Raw genomic sequence first — 26,325 nt, 5'->3', positions numbered from 1 at the left:
GTCCTTAAGGGGTTAAGGACCAAACTTCTGGAATAAAAGGGAATCATAGTAAAAATGAAAATCCAGCGCACTCACTTGTCTACTAAACAGCTATTATAGTTCTGAACAATTTTCTTAGTTTTATTAAAAACACCTAATCTAGGCAAAAAATAATGGGGGTTTAGTTACATTATATGATCATACATTGCATAAGCCTGCCACAAACGTCAATGTACCCCATCTTTGGCAGGTCCTACTCTGTCTCTGCAGACAGAGTAGACAGAGTAGGACCTGCCAAAGATGGGGTACATTGACGTTTGTGGCAGGCTTATGCAATGTATGATCATATAATGTAACTAAACCCCCATTATTTTTTGCCTAGATTAGGTGTTTTTAATAAAACTAATTAAATTGTTCAGTACTATAATAGCTGTTTAGTAGACAAGTGAGTGCGCTGGATTTTCATTTTTACTGTACTTATTGGCCCCCAGCAGCACCCCATTTAAGCATGTTTAGGTGAGTGCAGCCAAACCCCTTTTTCTCATATATGTATATATTTAGGAGTCTAGCCAGCTCCTTGGTTTTGCACCCCTCCCTGTTACAGGTGCCTCATCTCAGGACCCTATTTAAGTCTTGTACTGTAGAGAACTCGAGATGGAAGGATTTCCCCAAGTGAGTAGCTCATTTAGCAGACAGAGTAGGACCTGCCAAAGATGGGGTACATTGACGTTTGTGGCAGGCTTATGCAATGTATGATCATATAATGTAACTAAACCCCCATTATTTTTTGCCTAGATTAGGTGTTTTTAATAAAACTAAGAAAATTGTTCAGTACTATAATAGCTGTTTAGTAGACAAGTGAGTGCGCTGGATTTTCATTTTTACTGTACTTATTGGCCCCCAGCAGCACCCCATTTAAGCATGTTTAGGTGAGTGCAGCCAAACCCCTTTTTCTCATAAAAGGGAATCATGACATGTCACACGTCACGTGTCCTTAAGGGGTTAAGCAGATCTTTTCATCTGCTCCTATTCTTCATCATCCTGATCCCTACTTACCCTTTATGTTAGATGTGGATGCATCAGAGATAGGGTTAGAAGCAGTCGTGTCACAAATAGGATCCACTGCTAAATCATTTCATCCTTGTGGGTTTTTTCTCCAGCAAACTGTCCAAGGCATAACAGAATTATAACATAAAGACTAAGAGAATGGAGGCATTTATTGGAAGGTTCCAAAGATCCTGTGATTATTCTGACTTACCACAAGAATCTGACACATTTAGGTGAGTCAACGAGATTATCCTCCAGACAGGCTAGATGGTCTCTATTCCTCTCCAGGTTTAACTACATCATCACATATATATCATGGACCCATAATACTACGGTTTACAGTTTTAACCAACAGACAAACAAGAGAAGGGACAATCCCCTCTAGTTCCTCCAGATAGAATAATTGTCTTTACTGTCCTTACCCTTTCTTCCTCTGTCTTAGAACACAGTTCAAGTCAGTTCAAGCAAGCAGTCAGTTCAAGCAAACAAAAGCACCTAGCCATAAACCACCAAACAAAACATTTGTTAGTCCAGATACTAAATAAATACTTTTATGATAGCAAAGCTGCAGGTCATCCAGGTGTGCCCAAAACCCTATCCATCTTTTCTCATATATTTTGGTGGCCCTCCTTGCATAAAGATATCAAAGAGTATACATAAGTGTGTGAAGTGTGTGCCTGAGTCAAGGTGTCCTATAAATTGCTCTGTGGTTTCTTACAGTCTTTATCTATTCACAGTAAACCTTGGTCATATATAGCTATAGATTTAATAGTAGAGTAAAACAGAAAAACAGGTAGTGCCAAATAACAGACAAAATATCTAAAAAAAAATCTCTAAAGAGCAATAAAAATATGATAAAGATAGTTCTTGTAGCAGTCCAGAAGTAAAAAAAAGGTCACAAAATTACCAGATAATAAGACACAGTCTAAAAATAAAAAAAGTCCTCCATCCAATGTTCATAAAATGCTTGTGGAACCACTTTGGTCAATAGCAGCATATGCAAAGGAACACAAACAGGAAAAGACCAATAGTGTAGTATTGTAGTAAAAATTTATGACAAACGACACAGAGGTGTAAAAGTGCCAACTCACATGTTATAGAGCAGGCTTCCCCAAACTCTGGCCCTCCAGATGTTGCTGAACTACAACTCCCATGATTCTATGAATGAAATAGGCTGAGAATCATGGGAGTTTTAGTTCAGCAACATCTGGAGGACCGGAGTTTGTGGAAGCCTGTTATAGAGCTAGATCAGCTCTGGATAAAACCGCATGCAGTGGTATTATATTCCCACTTGCAGGATATTCTTCATGCAGTAGTTCACAGCAGGATGATGACGAAGTGGAACATTTGCAATGATAAAAAAAATAGCCAATAATTCTCTCTATTGATGTAAGTATAAATGCAAATGATGGAAATATACAAGTAGATGGAGTAGACTAACCGCTCTGTGTATCAGGTGTGGGTGGTATAATCCACAAAATTATATAAAGGTAGATTCAGGTACCAGGCAACAATATAAAAAATAATAAGAATAAAAACTGGAAATCATTTGGCACACAACAAATAGTGTCTTAGCCAAAAATACTTTATTACAACATAAATATCATAAAACCACAACGCATTTCTCCCCTTAGTGCGTTATCAAGTGGGAGAAACGCGTACTGGCTACTCCACTATTTGTTGTGAGCCATATACGTTATAGTTTTTATTCTCCCTATACAACCAAGCATTATGCTAGCATTTCTTGCTGCTCTATTACAATGTCTGCCTACCTTTAAGTCATCTGAAAAAAAACCTAAATCCCTTTCCTCAGATGTTGAGGTTAGGACTCAAATATCAAATATTCTATACTCTGCCCTTGGGTTTTTATGTCCAAGATGCATTATCTTGCACTTATCCACATAAAATGTCAGTTGCCACAACTCTGACCATTTTTCTAGTTTACCTAAATCATTTGCCATTTGGCTTATCCCTGCTCGAACATCAACCCTGTTACATATCTTAGTATCATCAGAACTATTTTCATCATATTTTTATTGCTCTTTAGAGATCCTTTTTTTACACCTCTTGTCCGTTATTTGGCACTACCTGTTTTTCTGTTTTACTTTGCCAAGTTCTTTTTAGGGTTTTAGAGAGAATCCCCTATATTCAGGTGCTGCCTCCCTTATTTATTGTTCAGTCGTCCAGCGCTGCTCCAATCCCTCTTTTGTGAGGTTTAATAGTAGACCGGCCCCTGTGCAATGGATGTACTGTGATATTGATGAAAGTAGACCAGTTTTCCAAAATGGCAAATTTTGTACCTGTAGCGGTACTTACCTTATCCGGGGGCCGGCCGAGGTCCTCAGGGCTCAAATGACGGCAGGCACTGACCGCGGGATGCGGTCACGTGTCCCGCCTAGCTCCAAGAGCGCGCCACGCGTCTCGGGCACACTCTTAAAGGGGAAGTGGGAGCCGAAAACTAAAACTGTCTCCCATTGGCCCCTGTCATCCCACATTCCCCATACACTCACATTTTGGGGGCATGGATATGACATGGGGCCAATCAAATTAAATGTTAGGGTATTTATGCTTACCTCTCAAATCAAATCAAATTAAATGTTAGGGTATTTATGCTTACCTTAACTCCCTGCCCTATCGTGGCTTCTGTTTCAGTTCCCTTTAGCGCTTGTTGTGTTCAGTTGGTATTTCTCGTACTTGACCTTGGCTTTGTATTTGACTCCGTTTATCTCTTTATCCCTGTTTTGTCCTGTTTGTCGGCTTACTGATTACTGTGTACCAGACCTTGGCTAGATCTTGTTTTCGCTGTCTCTTTGTACCCTTGACCTCTTATCGTTCCTGACTCTGTATTTCTCTCCTCTACGTCTAGTCAGGCCATTCTAAGGTCTGGTAAGACGTATCTCTGCTCTATATTGTCAATTGCGAGTTGGGGTAAACTACCGTGACAGTACCACTTCCTAAATTACCATCTTCATCAGTTCCTCTTCTGTTTACATGACATTCCAGAAGTGATTGTGTCTGATCGAGGTTGCCAGTTTATTTCTCGTTCTTGGTAAGACTTTTGCTCGGAGATGCGTATTGGTCTTTATTTTTTTACCATTCCAAGTCCAAAGCCAAACATGCAAATAAATTCCTTGAGCAGTACTTTATAAGAAACTTACCTTCGCCCACATCAAAGTTGACACCGACATACATGTGGAGTCACGTCATAGATGTTGGTACACGCACGTTTTGGGGTCAGAGGTCACATACAACCAATTATAGCCTAAGGAGGGTTATTTAAACCCAAATTACTGTTTTGTCAGTACTCTGTCGTGGTTTCCACTAGCTGGTTATATGAGAGTGTGTTCCTGATTGAGTTTTTCTGGTATTTGACTTTGGCTTTGTTTTGACTTCCCTGATTTCTGATATCCTTGACTTCTGGCTTTCCTCATCATTGGGTCTCATTCTGTGTCCCTGACCTCGGCAAGTATTTTGACTATTCTGTGGTACGTTAAGTCCGGCCATTCTAAGGTCCAGTTAGACGTTATCCTTAGTCCTAGGTATGATACTATTCTGCATGCTGGATCAACTATAATCCTGACACAAATGTGTTGAATGCACCAATTTGAAGGTGGGCACTTCTGGGTCTCCAGGCATGGAGAGGGGCCCTGAACACTTGCAGTGCTTCTCTACTTAAGCTAATATGATGCCCAGCATTATTTCCGGTTCTAAGTCATGTCATCACTGACCTTGTCAACCTTGTTCCTGCACTTTTGAGGTCACAGGGGGATGTATAAATAAAATTTTCAGCCCCATGGTCTTTGCCCTGTCATGGTTCCCTCTTGGTTCCTCATATAGTGCATTATATATTCTCTGATTTACTGGGTATTCAACTTTGGCTTGTTGATTGACCTTGCTGACCTCTGTTATCCTGACATGACTAGTTCTATCATCCTCCCATATCTCTGTTATCCTGATCTTGGCTAGAATCACATATATGCTATTTTATCTTTTATAATGTTAAATCCGTCCATTCTAAGGCACGGTAATATGTTCTGTCTTCCTATCTTTGACCTATACTTGGGTAGTGTATCTGTTACATCATGCCATTTTGCAGCTTCTTGCTGAGATGCTCTCCTATGCTGTGAATCACACCTGAATGCAGTGGCATACATACCGGGGTCGCAGAGGTCGCGGCTGCGACTAGGCCCGACCCACCAGGGGGCCCCGCCGCCCTGCGACCCAGTATGTACGCCAGTGTGGCCAGCCTCTTTTCCTGTGGGGCCCAGGAGCTAGCCACCTCAGGGCCCCCCGAGGCTGGCCCTGGTGTCACCGGGCACGCGCACGAGGGAGCACTCTCCCCTGAGCGCTCTCTGCCCAGCTCCCTCGCGCACCGCATTGATGCCTGGGCCAGAATATTACGTCATATTCCTGCTCTGGCATCAGTAAGCGACATGCAAGGGAGCTGGGCAGAGAGCGCTCAGGGGAGAGTGCTCCCTTGTGCGCCGACCGGCACCCCAGCAGCACCACTGGACCCCAGGGAATCCCCTCAGCTCTCCCAAAGGTAAGGAGGCTGGGGGATTACATTTAAAAGAAACATGTTTGTGTGTGTTAGTGTTAGAGTGTGTGTGTTAGTTTTTGTGTCAGTGTGTGTGTTACTGTGGGTGTTTCTGCTAGTAAGTGTACAGTGTGTGTGTTAGTTTGTGTGTCAGTGGGTGTGTGTGTGTGTCAGTGAGTGTGTTACTGTGTATTTCTGTTACTGAGTGTGTTAGTTTGTGTGTGTCTGTTAGTGAGTCTGTTCGATGTCTGTTAGTGAGTGTGTGTTTGTCAGTGAGAGTGTATGTTTTGTAAGTGAGTGTGTATGTGTGTCTGTCAGTGAGTGTGTATGTATGTATGTCACTGAGTGTGTCGCTGTCAGTAAATGTGTGTGTCTGTTAGCTAGTGTGTATGCGTCTGTTCGTGAGAGTGTGTGTTTAAAACCCCTTCAGCACTTACCTTTCTCCAGCGCCGGACTTCCTTGGTGCTGGGGATCCCTCCGCACTGATCCGCCTCTCAGCTCTGAATGCGCATGCATGGCACGAGCCATGTGTGCATTCAAACCACCCATAGGAAAGCATTACTCAATGCTTTCCTACGGACGTCCAGCGTTTTCTCACTGTGATTTTCACAGTTAGAATCGTGGAAGCGCCTCTAGCGGCTGTCAGTGAAACAGCCGCTAGAGGCTGGATTAACCCTCAGTGAAACATAGCAGTTTCTCTGAAACTGCTATGTTTTCAGCTGCAGGGTTAAAACTAGAGAGACCTGGCACCCAGACCATTTCATTGAGCTGATGTGATCTGGGTGTCTGTAGTGGTCCATTAAGTGTGTGTGTATCTGCATGAACTGGCGTACATACCGCGGTCGCAGGGGTTGCAGCACTGCGACCCCTGCGACCAGGTGCCCGCAGCCATGTGTTCCAGCCTGCGCAGAGTAAGCGCGGAGGGGGGGGGGGCACGGATCAAGTGGGGGCCCACGGATTAGTGAGTGTGTGTTTGTCAGTGAGAGTGTATGTTTTGTAAGTGAGTGTGTATGTGTGTCTGTCAGTGAGTGTGTATGTATGTATGTCGCTGAGTGTGTCGCTGTCAGTAAATGTGTGTGTCTGTTAGCTAGTGTGTATGCGTCTGTTCGTGAGAGTGTGTGTTTAAAACCCCTTCAGCACTTACCTTTCTCCAGCGCCGGACTTCCTTGGTGCTGGGGATCCCTCCGCCCCGATCCGCCTCTCAGCTCCAAATGCGCATGCATGGCACGAGCCATGCGTGCATTCAAACCACCCATAGGAAAGCATTACTCAATGCTTTCCTACGGACGTCCAGCGTTTTCTCACTGTGATTTTCACAGTGAGAATCGTGGAAGCGCCTCTAGCGGCTGTCAGTGAAACAGCCGCTAGAGGCTGGATTAACCCTCAGTGAAACATAGCAGTTTCTCTGAAACTGCTATGTTTTCAGCTGCAGGGTTCAAACTAGAGAGACCTGGCACCCAGACCATTTCATTGAGCTGATGTGATCTGGGTGTCTGTAGTGGTCCATTAAGTGTGTGTGTATCTGCATGAACTGGCGTACATACCGCGGTCGCAGGGGTTACAGCACTGCGACCCCTGCGACCAGGTGCCCGCAGCCATGTGTTCCAGCCTGCGCAGAGTAAGCGCGGAGGGCCCACGGATCAATTTTCGCACCGGGGCCCCATGTGTTGTGTGTACGCCACTGCCTGAATGGCAGTGCGGACCAACAATGATAGTTGTTCGATTAATTTATTGTCATCCTGCCTATTTTGAATGAGGTCATTTATTGTGGAAAAATCTTAACACTGCTTAAATGTTCAATAATATTTATTTTAAAGGCTCCTTTTGATGTGGAGATCAAATCAGCCCACCAAAAAAGCATAAACTGAAAGTTCCAACAGATACAACAGGAAATTCCTGTTTGTGTCCAAAATGCAGATCAAAATTTCCTGCATATCAAAAACACCATCTACAATAAAAAGGTACATTTGGTAGCAAACAAAAGGGAGTGAACTCCACTATTTTTTATCAGATGGTCTTAGCGATACCATCTGAATGGCAAAACACAGCATTTTGTCATGCATGCTACTAGTCCCCCAATGATTTCCTTTTGGAAAGTATTGCATTGACTGAGATCATGAACTTGATGATCTTAATCAAGGAGAAGGGATAAGACACATACCAATCAGTGAAGTGTGAGATGCAAGGTATGTTAACTCTTAAGGAGGGGGTTGGTGACTTGGGCACTATAGCATTAGAAATACACATTTGCATTACTAACGCAATACTGTTCCTTTAACAAAAAAGACAAAACAGTCATACCATTGTAGCTGTAGGTAATAAGTTAACATGAAGTATCAAACTTTCCTGCTCAATTTTTGCACACGTTTTATTGTCTGTTGCTAGATTGGATTGCCACACAAGTGCAGAAGCCCACCAATGCTTCCCTAAGGGGAGGACTCTAGGCAAAGATCTGTTTTGCCGCCCCTTTGTGAATGCAACTAGATTCTCTCAGAGGTTTATTCACTAAAATCTGAATTGCAATGAAAAGACTTTTCGGAATAGCAGACAGACCTGGCAGACATTTAGTGAAAGCAGACACACCACTGATAACATTTAGAGAAAGGAAACAGATTGGCAGACATTTAGGGAAAGGATATAGAGACTGCTGAGATATTTAGGAAACCGAGACTTTGAGACATTTTGGAGAGAGACACAGTGACATTTAGGGAGGAAAGTGACACATTGCCCAATAAAAACACACTTATTCAGTATATGCATCCTTACACACACAGCCTTAATACATACATACATACATACATACATACTACCTAATACATACAATCAACCATACACACACTTTCCAATCAGGGTGACCAGATGTCCCGGTTTTACCGGGATAGTGACGGTTTTAAGTGATTTGTCTCAGTGTCCCGAGAAACCTTCTTGGGATGCATAAATGTCCTGCTTTTTTGGCTGAACGGCAGCCAGTGCCGGAAAGGATCCAGTGCAGGATCCTTGTTGGAGCAAATAAATAGCTGTTGTAGTTTCTGATACTCAGCTGGAGACAGAATACCATTGGCCACACTGAGTGTTACTGACCAATAGGGAGAGTCAAAGGTGTGTGTCATGGAGGAGCGAGACATAGGATGCATGGCTGCATTCCAGCTGACGGCAGAAGTGCTGTCCTTGCCAGCGCAGATTTATGGCAGCCGATGGTGGGCTGGAGTTTTAATAGTTTGCAAGTTTGGTTTTATTTTGGTTAATTCACAGAGCAGATTGCAGAAAAGTGTGAAAAGACTCCGGGGGTCAGGGAATGAGAGAGGAAACTAGGGGGCGCACCTTGTCTGCACCAGTCCTATCACCCTCAGGCAACAGGTCTCATACAGGAGGGCTCAACCAGAATGACCAGGTCTCCTGTTTTTTTATTTCCTAAAGCTGATCACCATGTTTCCAATACATACATTCACTGCCTAATACATCCATCCATACACACACATACTGCCTAATATGTATATCAATACACTCATGTGTCTAATACATACATCCATACACACGTACTGCCTAATGCATACATCTATAGACATATACTGCTTAAAGCATACATTTTACATTGAATGTATCATTTATCACTGTAATAAATGAGGAATTCAATGCAGTTGGTGGGATTTAATTAACATTACAGTGAACTCTGACAAGTTTACAAGTTAAGCAAAACATTGTTTCAGTATAATATAGGATTAATATATGTTATAAATATAATTTAATACATATGGATCTATTTGCATGGTCACACACACTGGCACAAATGGACACAATGTCAATTACACACTCTCACTGACATGCGCTCACACACAATGTCACCCAAACACAAAATCTCACCAGTTTACATATAGTTCAACTTTATTTACAACTAAACACACCAGTTTAACAAACACTCCAATTTACAATCATACACAAATAACAAATAACCACCTTATCCTCCAACCCATTTATCTTCCATCTATTGGGTAGACCTGGTCTCCACCACCCCTATCACCCTCAAGGTGATGCTTTACCTGTGCTAGTGCTGTCAGTGGATGAGAAAAAAAACAGCCTTCAGCTTGTAGGAAAATTCTGCAGGGGTAGCAGGAGATCCGTGCACTGTGAGCACTGGCTGCTCCCTGCAAAGTGATTCAGGTGTCAACAGGCAGGGGGCAGGCGGAATACAAGGTCATGTCCCGGTTTCCCTTGTATGCAGGAAGCAGTGTGCTCAGGGGCGGGGGTTACAGCAAACTCAGCTCCCCGAGCAAGTAATCTGAGGCAAAGGGAGCCCAGCAGATCAATGACTGTGCAGAGGGGGTGACTAAGCAGCCGCTCACACAGCACTCTGGCCACAGACAGCAGCGCGGCAGCCCACCAGGAAGCCTCTCGGTGGGTGCCCCCAATAGGTCGCCCCCAATAGGTCGGCACCCCAGGCCTTATGTGCCTAATGGCCTTATGTGCCTAATGGTAGTGCCGGCCCTGTTTGTATTTCTAATGTTAAACTGCTTATTTAAGCATTTATCTCCTCCTATTAATTTCTGCTGAGCACTAACTTACAATAGCCACTAGTTACCACAAGTGTTGACAGATGAAGACACCCTGGAGTTGCAAAAGCTATTTTAGCAATTATTAGCATGTCACTTTATGTAACGCGTATAGAAACAAGCCGGCAATGTACTTGTATTATTTCAAATAATCAATACACATTTTTATCAAAGCCTTGAAAATTGTGTGGTCAGAGTTAATATATTAACATTATCATTCAATCAATGCCAAATTACCCAAACTTTGGAAAAATAAGAGAATAGTGCTTATCCATAAAAGTGGTGACAGTGGTTTCTAACTATTGCCCAATATCATTACTCCCACTATTATCAAAAATATTAAAAAAATGCATCCATACGCAACTATGTGAATATTACCAACAATCAAACTATCTGACCCCTGATCAACCAGGCTTTTGCCCAAATCACTCAACTACAACTGCCCTCTTAAAAGCTTGCAATGCCATCCAAACTGGCATGGAACAAGGAGACCTAACAGGAGCGATTTTCCTTGATTTTTCAAAGGCCTTTGACACAGTAGACCACAACATTCTACTGCACAAACTAAAAATTGGTGATCGTCCGCTAACCTGGTTTCAATCATATGTATCGGATCGATCACAATGTGTCCATTTCTGACAGCGACTCCTTCCTTCTCCCAGTTACGTGTGGTGTACCCCAAGTTTCCATTCTTGGTCCCATACATTAGCTATAAATGATCTGCCTAATGTCTGCAATTCTTCAAATGTACACATGTACGCAGACGACACAGTAATCTATGCAAGCAAATCCGCTCTGCCGCAGTTTGAGGTTGTGCTCCAAGAACTGTTCACAGAGGTAGAAAAGTAGGTCACAAAAAACAAACTGTTTCTAAACACAGACAAAACTGTCACAAAGCTCTTTGGAACAGTACCTAAATTACAAAATTCCCATCTATGCATCAAAGCAAAATCAAATAGTACACTGACCGCAGTCCACTCTTTCAAATACTTGGGTATGTTGTTAGACCCCAACCTATCTCTTGGCCTCCACATAGAAAAACTTGCAACAAAACGTTATCCAAAACTAGGTGCCCTGTACAGAAACAAATCCTGTCTAAGCCCTACAGTAAAGGAAAAGATTGTACAGCAAATGCTGATGCCAATCATTGATTATGGGGATGTAGTATATGCACCTGAACCGCAAACTCGCCTAAAAAAGCTTAATACATTTTATAACTCGTTCTGACGCTTTGTGCTACAATGTAATTGCATGACCCACCATTGTGACATGCTAAAAGAACTACACTGGCTGTCGCTGGAATCCAGAAGCACCCTTCATCTTTAATTTTATTTAAAAATATTGCAATTGCAAGATTGTAAGCTCCTGGGCATGGTCCTCTGTTCATTTTGTGTCAATGTGGGTACATTTGCCTATCTATATTCTGTATATTTATCAATGTACAGTTTTCATAAATTGTAAAATACTCTAAATAAGAGCTCTATGTAAGAACTATTAAAAATAAATAATAAATAAATTATACTGGGGTTCTGTGGTGGTAGTGGTTTGAACAAAAAGTCATTTAAATCCTATTACTGTCAAAGATATACTATTACAAAAATGTCTGCGTAGAAACAAGTTTCTCATAACATTCATTCTGTAGATCTACAACCAAACGTTCTAGATGTACACAGGTTTTTTGTTCCTTGCCATATTTCAGAAAATTATTTTGAGCATGAAAATCATGTACTCCCGGCAAGATGCTAATTTAATTTCCCCCGCCAAAATAATTATTTCTCATTCTCTTTTTACTAATGTTTCAATGGATTATGCTAGCTAAGTTTGTAGTAAATATATTTCTCCATGGTGCAAATACAAAAGGAAATGTCAACTCAGTTGGCTATTATTGCTTTAATAAAAACAAGAAAGAACACTGAGTACCTCATCTGCCACTTCAATTTCTGTCTCAGCCAGAACATCCAGTTTGAAACAAAACAGATACCAAAATATTTCATTATGAATTATGTTTCAAAGTCCGCAGAATAACGTGTTGTAGAACTTTAAATTAATTACATTGTTTATGGCACATGTTTTCCAATTACATAACAAATAGCATTTTATTGAGACTTTACTGTATATTTAAGAATAAAAAAATAATACAAAATTAATTTTTTGGGGAATTAGTTTTACTCAAACATTCAGTGTTCTACTTGAGTGAAATGTATGTAGAGCTTATAGTTAAGCTGTCATGATTATTTTAGTATTATTAAAATTAAAATATAAAAAAACATTACATTTATGTTAGCCTCTGGCTGTGTATTTTTGAAATATATATATATAGGAACTAATGTAAATTAAAAAAAACAAATGTAGGTGTACAGTCTGTCATGTGTAAGTGATGAACATCTGAGCAATATGGATGGGTTTCTGTCACTGAGACTGTGCAAAATCCAGGCTGGTAAGTATTAATTCTGATAAAAGCAATTATAAATATACAGCATGGTGCAAAATAAAGTACACTATTATAAATAGTAATGTGCACATAAAATATACCACAAAAATATATTTTAAATAAACTTAATACATGTTTATACTCAGAAATTAACAACACATTAAATCTTATAGACATACATTCTTGTAATAAGGAGTGTATCAATAAAACAGCTACAGTATCTCAAAAAAGTGAGTACACCCCTCACATTTTTGTAAATATTTTATTCTATCTTTTCATGTGACAACACTGAAGAAATGATACTCTGCTACAATGTAAAATAATAAGTGGGTACAGCGGTGTAACGTATGCACGTACACTCGCGCGCTCGACATGGTGACCCAGTGAGACATGGGGGAAACGCACTCTGAACTAGCGTTATGGTGAGAAGCCTGTATGATGCCTTTGTTCACAGCAAAATTAGAAGAGACGGAGCCTTTCAGGAGTTTAAGGATTTAATGCCAAACTAGCTGGTGCCCTTTCTTCCTGATGGTGCTCCATCCTCAGAGAAGGTGGTCAAAGTGAGGCAGTACCTTCATAGCAGCAGTCCATCCTAAGAAGGGTAAGAGGTGTCCTGCAAATTGTGCTTGTGCACTCTAAGTAAGCCAATGATCCTGAACTGTACTTGAAAACTGCAACACACCTGTTTGTGGAAACTTTTTCTATCTCCTATATTTATTATTTTTTTTGGTGTCCTCTAATATGCCCTTCATTTACACTAGTGTATATTATATTGTACATTTTCAATGTACAAGTGATTATACAAGTGAAATTACTGTGATTGTACAAGACAAAATCATAAAGCCATTGTGAGGCAGAGGATACAGTAAAGGAAACTTGCATTTCTGTGCTGCGATCCCGTATTGATCTCGTAGCTGAATAATTCACCCCCTTTTTTATTTTTATTTTTTTATTTATTTTTTCCTTCTGGCAAAGTACTGAGACTTCTGCAAAATGGCTTCTAAACAGAAAGACAAGGAAATCATTTCTGAAAAAGAGACACTCCTTCCTTATGAAAAAAAAAATGGACCTATAAATACTTTTTAAACCAAATGAAAATTATCAGGACAAACATAGAAAATCTCTCCCATCAGACATCAAAGGAATAGACAAGCAGGGACTCTCCGAAGTTGCTGACATATTCGTAGATGACGCTTCTACAATGTGCTCGAAATCTCAAGTGATCACCCAACCATTACTATCAGCACTTTTAGATGAATTATATATTAATATTAAAAAAGATATTGAGCTTAATTCAGGAGAACTGAGATTTGAAATAACCTCCTTAGCAGAAACTCTTAATGCTCAAGCTAATACTCTAACCTTAATTCAAGTGGGAAATAAGTTGCTTCAAGTTTCTCATTTAAAAATGGAATCTGAAATAAAAAGTTTGAAGGAAAAAATGATCAACTTGGAAGACAGGGCAAAACGTAAGAATATCTTCTGACCAGAAGCTGTACAACAAAATTAACTTAATAACTTTCTCAAGAAATGTTTTGAATAATTCATATATGTACAGAACATTGGTGAATATCCCTTTGAAAGAGCTCATAGAGTGCCAAAATCCAAAGGCATTGACGCGCCTTTACTCAGGGATGTTATAGTGTCACGACTACTAGTGTGGTCCAGCACGCAGAAACTATGTAACCATATACATAAAAAAGGAAAGGGAAAATGAAAGGACAGAGCGTAAACCGGACCTTAGAATGGCCGGACTAATACGCTAGAGACAGAGAAGGGTCAAAGGGAAAGCCGAGGTCAAGGAAGCCAGAAAATACTCAATACCGTTTAAACAAGCCAAGTCAGGGAAACCAGAAAATCAGAATAACCAGGGAAAAGCCAAGATCAGGATACCAGGAAATCAGAAACACGAAAATAGCACTCTCGGGAAACCAGGAAACGGAAACCACGACAGGGCAAAGTACTGGGGTGAATTAGGGGTTTAAATACCCCTCTCTATGCTGTGATTGGTCAGAGGGCGACCTTTGACCCCAAAACGTGCGTGTGCGTTGACGTTGTGACGTCACGCACACGTTGGTATAACTCTCAGGGGCGGGGCTATCCATAGACGCGACCACGTGGTCGGCGCCATGTTGGATTCGGGCGTGATGCCCGGAAGTACTGAGTGAGCGGTTCCCGGCTCGCCGACGAGCAGTTAAGCTCGTGTTGTCGGCGCGGTCGTGCCGGTCGGGCACGGCCGTGAGGCTTGGTGGGCCGGTGACCGCAACAGTACCCCCCACTCGAAGACCGCGCACTGGGCGGGAAGGACCCGGCTTAAGAGGAAAGCGGTTCCTCGGGACCATAACCCTTCCAGTCAACAAGATAGGACAAGACACCTCTGGACAATTTGGAGTCCATGATAGAACGAACTTCATATTCCTCTTGGTCACCCACTACCAAGGGTGGAGGAGGTGTGGATATCCTGGTGTATCGATTGCAAGTAAGGGGCTTGAGTAGAGACACATGAAAAGTATTTGCAATCCTCCTATGAGCAGGAAGTGCCAAGGAATAGGTCACTGGATTGATACGTCGGATGACTCGAAAAGGACCTATGTACCGAGGGGCAAATTTCATGGACGGAACCCTAAGTTTGATATGTCTTGTGGAGAGCCACACCCTGTCCCCTGGAAGATAGACAGGATTAGCACCCCGTTTCTTGTCAGCTTGGACCTTTGCACGTAACAAAGCCTTTTACAGAGCTGAATGGACGGAATCCCAAGTATCATGAATCGATTCTAAACGGGTGTTCAAAGCAAGGATGTCCGTGTCTGAGAATTCAGAAGGGAAAACAGTGGGGTGATAACCCTGATTTACAAAGAATGGACTATGATTAGAAGATTCATGAGTGGCGTTGTTCCTGGCGAACCATTGGTAAGAGCTCATACCAGTTAGACTGATTGGCATTGATAAAGCAACGTAAATAGTCTTCTAAAGTCTGATTCACCCTCTCTGCTGCTCCATTTGTTTGAGGGTGATACGCTGACGAAAAGGAGAGTTCGATGCCCAATTGTTTACAAAAGGAACGCCAAAACCTAGAAATAAACTGGGTACCTCTGTCAGATACTATGCTTTTGGGTACACCGTGCAACCGAAAGATCTCTCTCAAGAATATTTGAACTAGATCTTGAGCAGATGGTAATTTTTTAAGTGGGACAAAATGTGCCATCTTCGAGAATCTATCGATAACCATAAGGACTGTATTAAACCCGTTTGAACTGGGTAGATCCACAATGAAATCCATGGCTAAATGGGTCCATGGAGCATTAGGTATGGGCAGTGGTTGTAACAGTCCAGGGGGCGATCTAGGAGGAACTTTAGAAACGGCACATATTTGACATGCCCCAACATAGTCTTTGATATCGTTCCTAAGAGCAGGCCACCAAAACCTCCTGGAGATAGCATAGAGGGTTTTATGGACTACAGGATGGCCCGCTGTGAGGTTGTCATGGAATAAATCTAGTACCTTTTTTCTGAACGGAGGTGACACATACAGTTTGTCCGGAGGTTTTCCCACGGGTGTTGATCTGCTATTATGGCACAGAAGAGTGGAGAAGAAAATTGGGAAACTGTAGTGGCAATGAGGCATTCAGGAGGTATAATAGGATATATCTCTTGTTCAGGAACTTCTTCTGTCTCAAACTGCCCAGAAAGTGCATCTGCCTTGGTGTTTTTAGTTCCAGGCCTATAAGTAATTACGAAATTGAATCGGGAGAGGAACAATGACCATCTAGCCTGACGAGAGGACAGTCTCTTAGCGTCCCCAATATAAGCCAAATTCTTATGATCAGTAAAGATCAAAAGTGGCTCTTTGGAACCTTCCAAGAGATGCCTCCATTCCTTAAAGGGAAACTCCAGTGCCAGAAAAACGATCCGTTTTTCTGGCACTGGAGGGTCCCTCTCCCTCCCACCCACCAATCCCCGGTTACTGAAGGGGTGAAAACCCCTTCAGTCACTTACCAGGGGCAGCGACAGGTCCCACGTCGCTGCTTCCTCCTCCCCCGCCGCTCCTCCTTCTGGTTACGTCGGCCGGTGGGCGAGACTGATCTCGCCCGCCGGCCGAGGAGACCTAATGCGCATGCGCGGCAATGCCGCGCATGCGCATTAGCGCACCCCATAGGAAAGCATTGAAAATGAATTTCAATGCTTCCCTATGGGGAATAGAGCGACGCTGGAGGTCCTCACACAGCGTGAGGACGTCCAGCGACGCTCTAGCACAGAAAACCTGTGCTATGAAGCAGGAAGTGTCCTCTAGTGGCTGTCTAATAGACAGCCACTAGGGGAGGACTTAACCCTGCAAGGTAAATATTGCAGTTTTAAAAAAACTGCAATAATTACACTTGCAGGGTTAAGGGTAGTGGGAGTTGGCACCCAGACCACTCCAATGAGCTGAAGTGGTCTGGGTGCCTGGAGTGTCCCTTTAAGGGCAAGTACAATGGCCAAAAGTTCCCTATTCCCTATGTCATAATTCTTCTCTGCAGGTGTGAGTTTGCGAGAGTAAAATCCACAGGGATGTAAAGGCGTATCAGGACTTTCTCTCTGAGACAGAATGGCTCCAACTCCTGTCTCTGACGCATCCACTTCTAGGATAAACGGTTTGGTTGGATCAGGATGGGTCAGGACAGGTGCTGAGGAAAATAAAGATTTTAACTGTTCAAATGCCTCTCTTGCTTCTTTGGGCCAAGATATACAATTTGCTCCTTTTTTTGTTAAATTGGTTATAGGAGAAATTACGGAAGAAAATCCCTTTATGAATTTCCGGTAGTAATTCGCAAAACCTATAAAGCGTTGAGTAGCTTTAAGGCCCTTGGGCAACGGCCACTGTAAGACTGCCTCCAGCTTGCGGGGATCCATCTGGAAACCAGACGGAGATATAACGTATCCAAGGAATTGTATCTCCATTTGGTCAAACTGGCATTTCTCCAGTTTACAGTAAAGACCGTTCTGTAACAGGGTTTTAAGTACAACTCTCACATGTTCGTGATGTGTCTCTAGGTCTGGGGAATAGATGAGAATCTCATCCAGGTACACTAGAACGAACATGTGAAGGTATTCTCTTAGGACATTGTTAATAAAATCCTGGAATACCGCTGGAGCATTACATAATCCAAACGGCATAACCAGGTATTCGTAATGTCCCATTCTTGTGTTAAATGCGGTCATCCATTCGTGACCGTCCTTAATCCTGACTAGATTGAACGCACTTCGGAGATCGAGCTTAGTGAAGACTCGAGCTCCTTTCAATCTGTCAAACAGCTCTGATATAAGGGGAATAGGGTAGGCATTTTTTATAGTAATCCTATTCAAACCCCTATAATCGATACAGGGGCGTAGGTCTCCCTCTTTTTTAGAGACAAAGAAGAACCCAGCCCCTGCCGGTGAGGAGGATCTACGGATATGACCCTTTCTGAGAGCATCCTTTCTATATTCTTCCAAACAAAGATTTTCCTGGGGGGACAAAGCATGTACTCCTCCCTTGGGAGGCATAGTCCCTGGTAATAAATTTATGGTACAGTCATAAGGTCTATGTGGAGGTAACCCCTCTGACTGGGCCTTGTTAAATACCTATTTTAAATCCATATACTGCGGCGGTATCTGTGTGGTCAAGGGAGGTGCAATAGGAACATTAATGGTACCAATTGGTTGTGGTATCTGCTTTAAGCAAACACCTTTGCATCTTTCACCCCAACTCACAATCTCTCCTTCAACCCAATCCAAACGTGGATTGTGTTTCAGGAGCCAAGGGAAACCGAGTATTATCGGACATGTAGGTGAAGATATGATTTGAAAGGTCATCTCTTCAGAGTGGAGAATACCCACTGAGACAGTGATGTGGCAGAGTTTCGTGTGTGATGAAAGGCTGGGTAAGAGGCCTTCCATCAATGGCCTCGACTGCTATAGGTTTCTCTTTCTGTCTTAAGGGCAGGAGATATTTTGCAGAGAACTCTTTGTCTAGGAAATTCTCCGCTGCCCCAGAGTCAATCATAGCCTCACACTGAACAGTGGTCTTCTTAAAAGACAAGGTAACTCTGACAAGGAAACGGTTCTTAGTCAATTTAGGGGACATATACATCACACCTAAGGTCGGTCCCCGTACGTACCTTAGGTGTGCAAGTTTTCCGGCCGAACCGGGCATGACAATCTTTGATGCCCCTTCTTGCCACAATACATACATAGCCCTTCGTTACGTCTGTGTTGTCTCTCTGCCTCAGTGAGTTTAGTGCTACCCAATTGCATGGGTTCAGGTTCTGGAGGAGGAGCTTGGCTACTCACCACTGGGTTAGATAAACGAGGAGCTTGGCTACTCACCACTGGGTTAGAGAAACAAGGAGCTATGGACAAATTAGGACGTCTATTACGTTGTTTGTTTTTCTCTCTTTCTCTGAGCCGGTTATCAATGTCTATCATGTAGGCAATAAACTCATTAAGATTAACCGGAAGGTCTCTAGCTGCGGTCTCATCTTGTATACTCTCAGCTAGACCTTCAGAGAAAGCAGCCACCAGACCACTATTGGTCCAATCAACTTCGGACGCCAGTGTTCTGAACTCTATGGCGTAATCAGCTACAGAGCGACTGCCTTGTTTTATCCTCATAAGGGCTTTGGCAGCGTTCTTCTCCCTGCCTTTAGGTTCAAACGATGCCTTAAAAGCTGTGAGAAAGGCACTGTAATCACGGGCTACTGCGTCTCCACTTTCCCATAAGGGGTTAGCCCAGGTTAAGGCTTTTCCAGTTAATTGGTTCATCAGATAGCCTATTTTTGATCTATCTGTAGGGAATGAACCTGGGGAAGCCTCAAAGTGGTATTCAATTTGGTTTAAAAAAAACTCTGAATTCTTTAGAATCACCTCCATAACGAGGGGGAGGTGAAAGGGTTATGGACGGTGGTTTATGTGGTACGGGAACCACTACAGGTGGCGGAACCACAGGTGGTACTGGAGGGACCTCTAAATAGGCAGTCCTCTGGAGCAAGGTCTGAAATGCCTGGGCAAATTGGTCTAACCTGTGGTCCATATCCTCCACCCTACTCTCACAGGCAATCATATGTTTGCATAGTTCTGCAGGATCCAAGGCCCTGTCGTAATGTCACGACTACTAGTGTGGTCCAGCACGCAGAAACTGTGTAACCATATACATAAAAAAGGAAAGGGAAAATGAAAGGACAGAGCGTAAACCGGACCTTAGAATGGCCGGACTACTATGCTAGAGACCGAGAAGGGTCAAAGGGAAAGCCGAGGTCAAGGAAGCCAGAAAATACTCAATACTGTTTAAACAAGCCAAGTCAGGGAAACCAGAAAATCAGAATAACCAGGGAAAAGCCAAGATCAGGATACCAGGAAATCAGAAACACGAAAATAGCACTCTCGGGAAACCAGGAAACGGAAACCACGACAGGGCAAAGTACTGGGGTGAATTAGGGGTTTAAATACCCCTCTCTATGCTGTGATTGGTCAGAGGGCGACCTTTGACCCCAAAACGTGCGTGTGCGTTGACGTCGTGACGTCACGCACACGTTGGTATAACTCTCAGGGGCGGGGCTATCCATAGACGCGACCACGTGGTCGGCGCCATGTTGGATTCGGGCGTGATGCCCGGAAGTACTGAGTGAGCGGTTCCCGGCTCGCCGACGAGCAGGTAAGCTCGTGTTGTTGGCGCGGTCGTGCTGGTCGGGCACGGCCGTGAGGCTTGGCGGGCCGGTGACCGCAACATATAGTTAGATTTACTAACTATTGTCTCAAAGACATGATAACACAAGCATCGAGGAACAAATCAGTTGAGAACGGAGAATATAAAAATATTAAATTATTTGCTGATATCTCATTTGCTTTGCATCAAATTAGAAGAACCTTTGTCGAGCAGACATAGATTTTAACCCCTTAAGGACCAAACTTCTGGAATAAAAGGGAATCATGACATGTCACACATGTCATGTGTCCTTAAGGGGTTAAGGGATAAGAACATCAAATATAGAAGGACATTTCCCTCAGCCCTAGTTGTCACATTCCAGGACGCTTCCTATTTCTTTAAAAATCCTCAGGAACTCAAAAAGAAGCCCCCGTTATGGGGTCTCTATTGAAGTTCTCCAGATATGTTCCCCATAGCTTCAGAATTACTTTTTTTTTCTCTTCTCTTCTCTTTTTTTTTTTTTTGGTTGCAGGTAAGAGTAGCAGGAGGTATAGAAGGAACCCCTATGATAAAAGATAATGTACACCAGTAATGGTTATATATATATATATATATATTGGTAAAAGTTTTAGAAAGCTTATTTAGATTTTGTCATATACTCACAGAAAGAAGTGAATTGATGTGATGTGGTGAAGGGGGGAGAGGAGCGGAGAATGAGGGAATGCCGGTCGACCGTGCCCTTGTGGATGGGAGATCAATGTTTCCTCCTTCTCCTCCCCTCTCTTCTCCAGCTATTTTATTGTGGGTTGTTTAACCATGACTAAACACGAAGATGTAGTATTTAATGCAAGGGTTTTGATTGGCTGGGAAGTTTTTTCATATAGAAGGAAAGAACTACTTGATTATGAATATGATTTAAACATTGGGATAAAAGCATGGCAGACACTGAATTGATGAAGTTTAACGCATGTAGGAACAACATTGATAAAAAAAACAAAAAAAAAACAAACTGGAAAACACTATGAATTTTGATCGGAAACTGAGAAGAGTGTGACTGGGTGGGAGGATGGAAACAGGGGAAAAATTGCACTGTTGCCACATGGATAGTAAAATTCACTTAGACATGTATTTTGTCTCAAATCCCCATGGTTTCCTTTAGATTGTAAGCTCACGGGCCATCTAGCCAAGCACTTTGTATAAAAGAGCTCCAATGGCTAGATATCAGCTTACGGGCAGGGCTCTCTTACCCCTTGTATTTGTATGTGTATATTGTACGTTTCTCAACTAATTGTACAGCGCTGCGGAATCTGTGTGCGCTTTATAAATAGCAATAATAAATAAATAATAAAATAATTTAGAAACACATTACAATTTTAACTATGCCACATATCTGTAAAGGGAATGAAAAATAACGGGACAGGGTGATGGAGGGTTGGGAGAGCAGAATGAGAATAGAGACTATTCTCCATTATTCTGAAATGGGGTCCAAGCGTATTGTGAGGATAGTCGTCCCTTCTTTCTACTGTCCTGCCCCTAAGTATGGTCTAGCGAGGGTATTGAGCTTTCCCTAGTGTTTGAATATTAAGAGAGATGAAAATTGTGCAGTTTCCCTCTTTTGTTCGTTTTTTTTTTTGTCCTGCGGCAGGTGCAGGTCTAAGCACAGATTTAAATGTATTTAAGCCATTTGTGCTTTGGTAGTATGATATGGACCTTTATCAGCAATGCTTTAAGGATGTGGTGGTGGAAGGTAATGTTAAGTATGTTGAGTGTATGGGATGTTGTATGTTTGGAGAAGGGCCTGGATGGAGTTGATGTTTTCAAGCGAGTAACAGTCAGGATGTCTATTAATCTAGTCCAAGCATGTGAAACTCGCGGCCCACAATGAATATATTTGCGGCCCACTCTCCTTACATTGCAGGTGCCTACTCTGCCAAAATTTACCCGGTACTGGCCACGCACACCCTCTGTAGTGATGCCGGGTGCCGGAATATGAGGTCATATTCATGCACCCGGCATAACTAAACTGCGTGCGTGAGGGAGCAGTGAGGAGCAGGAAGACTGAGCTCCCGAGAGAAGTGGCCCCACACCATCTCCCAAAGGTAGGGAGCAATAATGTGGAAATATGTGTGTCTGTCAGTGTGTGTGTTTGTGTGTGTGTGTCTACCAGAGAGTGTGTGTGCGTCTCTGTCAGAGAATGTGTGTGTGTGTGTGTGTCTGCCAGAGAGTGAGCATGTGTATGTCAGTGTGTGTGTGTGTCTGTCAGAGAGTGTGTGTGCATCTCTCTGTCAGAAAATGTGTGTGTGTGTCTGCCAGAGAGTGAGCATGTGTATGTCAGTGTGTGTGTGTGTCTGTCAGAGAGTGTGTGTGCATCTCTCTGTCAGAAAATGTGTGTGTGTGTCTGTCAGAGAGTGAGCATGTGTATGTCAGTGTGTGTGTGTGTGTGTGTGACACCCCTCCCTGTCACAGGTGCCTCATCTCAGGATCCTATTTGGCCTTGTACTGCAGAGAACTCGAGAGTGAGTAGCTCATTTAGCAGACATTAGGCAGTTAGAGTAGGACCTGCCGAATATGGGGTACATTGACGTTGTGGCAGGCTTATGCAATGTATGATCATATAATTGAACTAAATCCCCATTGTTTTTTGCCTAGATTAGGTGTTTTTAATAAAACGTACAAAATCTGTCAGCACAAAAGTAGCTGTTTAGTAGATAGGGAGTGCGCTGGTTTCTCATTTTTTACTGTATGTGTGTCTGTCAGTGTGTGTTGTTTAGTGTTGCGATGGCCATGGCTGGTCAGTGGAGGACCTGGAGGTGCACAGACGTCCACCATTCAAATGTTTTCAAGGAGTAGTGGGAAGATCCGCTTTGGCACAGGGTGTGGACAACGCCATTGGGGGTATACCAGAGGCTGGACTCCATACTCTCATACTGGCAGCGGTAATGTGAGTGGAGCCTGCTTGTTGGCTAATATTGTTTTTTGTTTGTTTTTTAAACCAAGGACTGGGGTTTAGTAGAGGGGGGTTCTGGGATTTAGTAGAGAGGGGGGACTGGGATTTAGTATGGGGGGGACTGGGATTTAGTATAGAGGGGGACTGGGTTTTAGTATAGAGGGGGACTGGGATTTAGCAAAGAGGGGGTACTGGGATTTAGCACAGAGGGGGTACTGGGATTTAGCACAGAGGGGGCGGCTGGGATTTAGCACAGAGGGGGGTGGCTGGGATTTAGCATGGGGGGACTGGGATTTAGCACGGGGGGGGGCTGGGATTTAGCACAGAGGGGGGACTGGGATTTAGCACAGGGGGGGGGCTGGGATTTAGCACAGAGGGGGTACTGGGATTTAGCACAGAGGGGGCGGCTGGGATTTAGCACAGAGGGGGGTGGCTGGGATTTAGCATGGGGGGACTGGGATTTAGCACAGGGGGGGGCTGGGATTTAGCACAGAGGGGGGACTGGGATTTAGCACAGGGGGGGACTGGGATTTAGCACAGAGGGGGGACTGGGATTTAGCACAGGGGGGGGACTGGGATTTAGCACAGGGGGGGCTGGGATTTAGCACAGGGGGGGCTGGGATTTAGCACAGGGGGGGCTGGGATTTAGCACAGAGGGCGGGGGGGCTGGGATTTAGCACAGGGGGGGGCTGGGATTTAGTACAGAGGGGGGGACTGGGGTTTAGTAGAGGGGGATACTGATTTTTTTTATACTGTACTTTTCAGAACAAAGCTATGCTTCTATTAAAATTTAAGGGACTTTTTTTTGTGGCCCACATTAACTTAAACCTTTTTTATGTGGCCCGTGCTAGCCTTTGAGTTTGACATGCTTGATCTAGTCTCTTTGAATGTTAGTGGTCTGAATTCACCCCAGAAATGTGGTCATTTATGCGAACTATTGCAGGAAAATAATGTGGACATAGCCCTAGTTCAAGAAACACACTGGCAAGAGAAGGCTTCTGAGCTATGGAGGTTTTCTAAATATCCTTTCAAATTTGATGCAAATGTGGAAATCCAAAAGAAAAAGAAAAAAGAGAGATGGCTATTATTCTCTCAAAGACCATCAAATTTGAGACATTTTTCTAGAAAGGGACGAGAATGGTCATTGTCTAATTTTAATTGCAAAAATCAATGACATTTTATTTACATTTGTCAATTTGTATACTCAAAAACCAATCCACTATAAGATTCTTAAACAAACTTATGAACCTGATAGATGAATTGGCAGTAGGCAGATTAATAGTAGGGGGAGAGTTCAACTGCATAATTGACCATAAATATGATAGAAATAATCTTAAAGGTAAGATAGATTCTCATACCTTAAATACAACTAAAGCAATGCAAAATTTCTTACACAGTAAGCAACTTTACGACAGTTGGAGAGTGAATAATCCACTAGAGAGAGATTAGACTTATTTTTTTAAGTGCACCAAACATACTCTTGTATTGATTATTTCTTATTAAATCCTAACTCATTGAACAATGTAACAAATACTAAAATAGGTTCAATAACGTGGTCTGACCACGCTCCAATTTTTGTTTCTTTTAAGAACCATGTTGAACACAAGGTTCGAAATAACTGGAGACTAAACGAGAATCTGTTGCATAAAAGCGAAAATATCTTGTCTCTCATCTCATATCCAAGATCTTTTGGACCAAAATGACAAGGGGAAGTTTCTGACATGACCTTGTGGTGTACTTTTAAGTGTTATATTAGAGGTATATTTATAAAATTAGGTACCCCCCCCCCCAAAAAAAAAAAAAAAACGAGGAGAGACACTAAGTAATTTATTCATTAATGTAGCAAAACTAGAAAGACTCCACAAGGTCACCTCGGATTCCTCCACCATGTCAGAGATTAACAGTGTGAGAAAGGAAATTGCTGAGCAGACAAATATAAAAATTAATAAAGCCATCTTAATTCTAAAACAAAAATGGTATCACGCCGCTAATTATTCTAGCAAACTGTTAACAAGTAAGCTAAAGAACAAGAGAAGCGCTGATATAATTAAAAAATGCATAGTCAATGGTAAACAACCCTTGACTCCCAGACAGATTAGTAAGGCTTTTGGGGATTATTACAGATCTTTATACAACCTAGAAGAACACAGCTTTACTAAGGTTGCAATTCTCAATTTTTTAAAACAATCTTAAACTTCCTAAAATCTCTCCCGCTAAACTAGATTTCTTAAATAAACCAGTATCGTTGTTGGATATTAAAAATTTTATTAAATCATTAAAATCAAATAAATCACCTGGGTCAGATGGACACTGCTGTTTTTTTCAGAAATTTGAAAAACTACTCTATTAAGAAATTTGAAATAACTACTTTATTATTAAGAACATATCATCAATTTAATACTAGTAATAGTATTATATCTGAAATGCTACAAGCAACAATCACTCCATTATCTAAGGTTAATAAAGACCTTACCTTTATTTCAAATTATCGGCCAATATCCCTCATTAACCTGGATATTAAAATCTATTCCAAAATTCTAGCCGAGAGGCTGAAAGAAGTTCTTCCTGATTTAATTCATTTAGATCAATGTGGGTTTATTAAGGGCAGGAGTACGAACGACAATACCAGAAAAGTGATACATATTATATATCACATAAACCAACAAGAAGAGGATTCAATCATGATGGCCCTCGATGCCGAAAAGGCTTTTGGTCGGGTAAACTGGCGTTTTTTGGATGAGCTATTGGGAGCCTTCGGCATCAAGGGTACATTTAGGTAGAATTATGGGATATATGCTTTTATCAGAGTGGTATAAAATCAGAAATGGAATGAGGCAGGGGTGTCCTCTTGCTCCTTTGCTATATATCATGACGATGGAACCCTTGGCCAACCTGATTAGACAAGATAAAGAAATCAAGGGTATTACAATTGGAACATTTGAATGTAAACTTACCTTATATGCCAAAGAAAAAAGTTACCTGCACTCTTTCCTAAATCCCTATGTATATTTAAACAAATGGAGGTTATTTAGTTACTCCAATGTCCATTGGAGGGAATGCCCGCCTGCCACATCAAGGCAAACTGCTCAGGTGGGTCTTACACTGACCTTTCACCTTGCTTCCTTGAGCTTCTGGCAAAGATATCTCGAATGAGTCAGAGAAGGGTATTTTTTATAT

Source organism: Pelobates fuscus, chromosome 2 (genome assembly GCF_036172605.1).
Source record: "Pelobates fuscus isolate aPelFus1 chromosome 2, aPelFus1.pri, whole genome shotgun sequence".
Classification (NCBI taxonomy): Eukaryota; Metazoa; Chordata; class Amphibia; order Anura; family Pelobatidae; genus Pelobates; species Pelobates fuscus.
Note: the sequence above shows the minus strand (reverse complement) of the source record.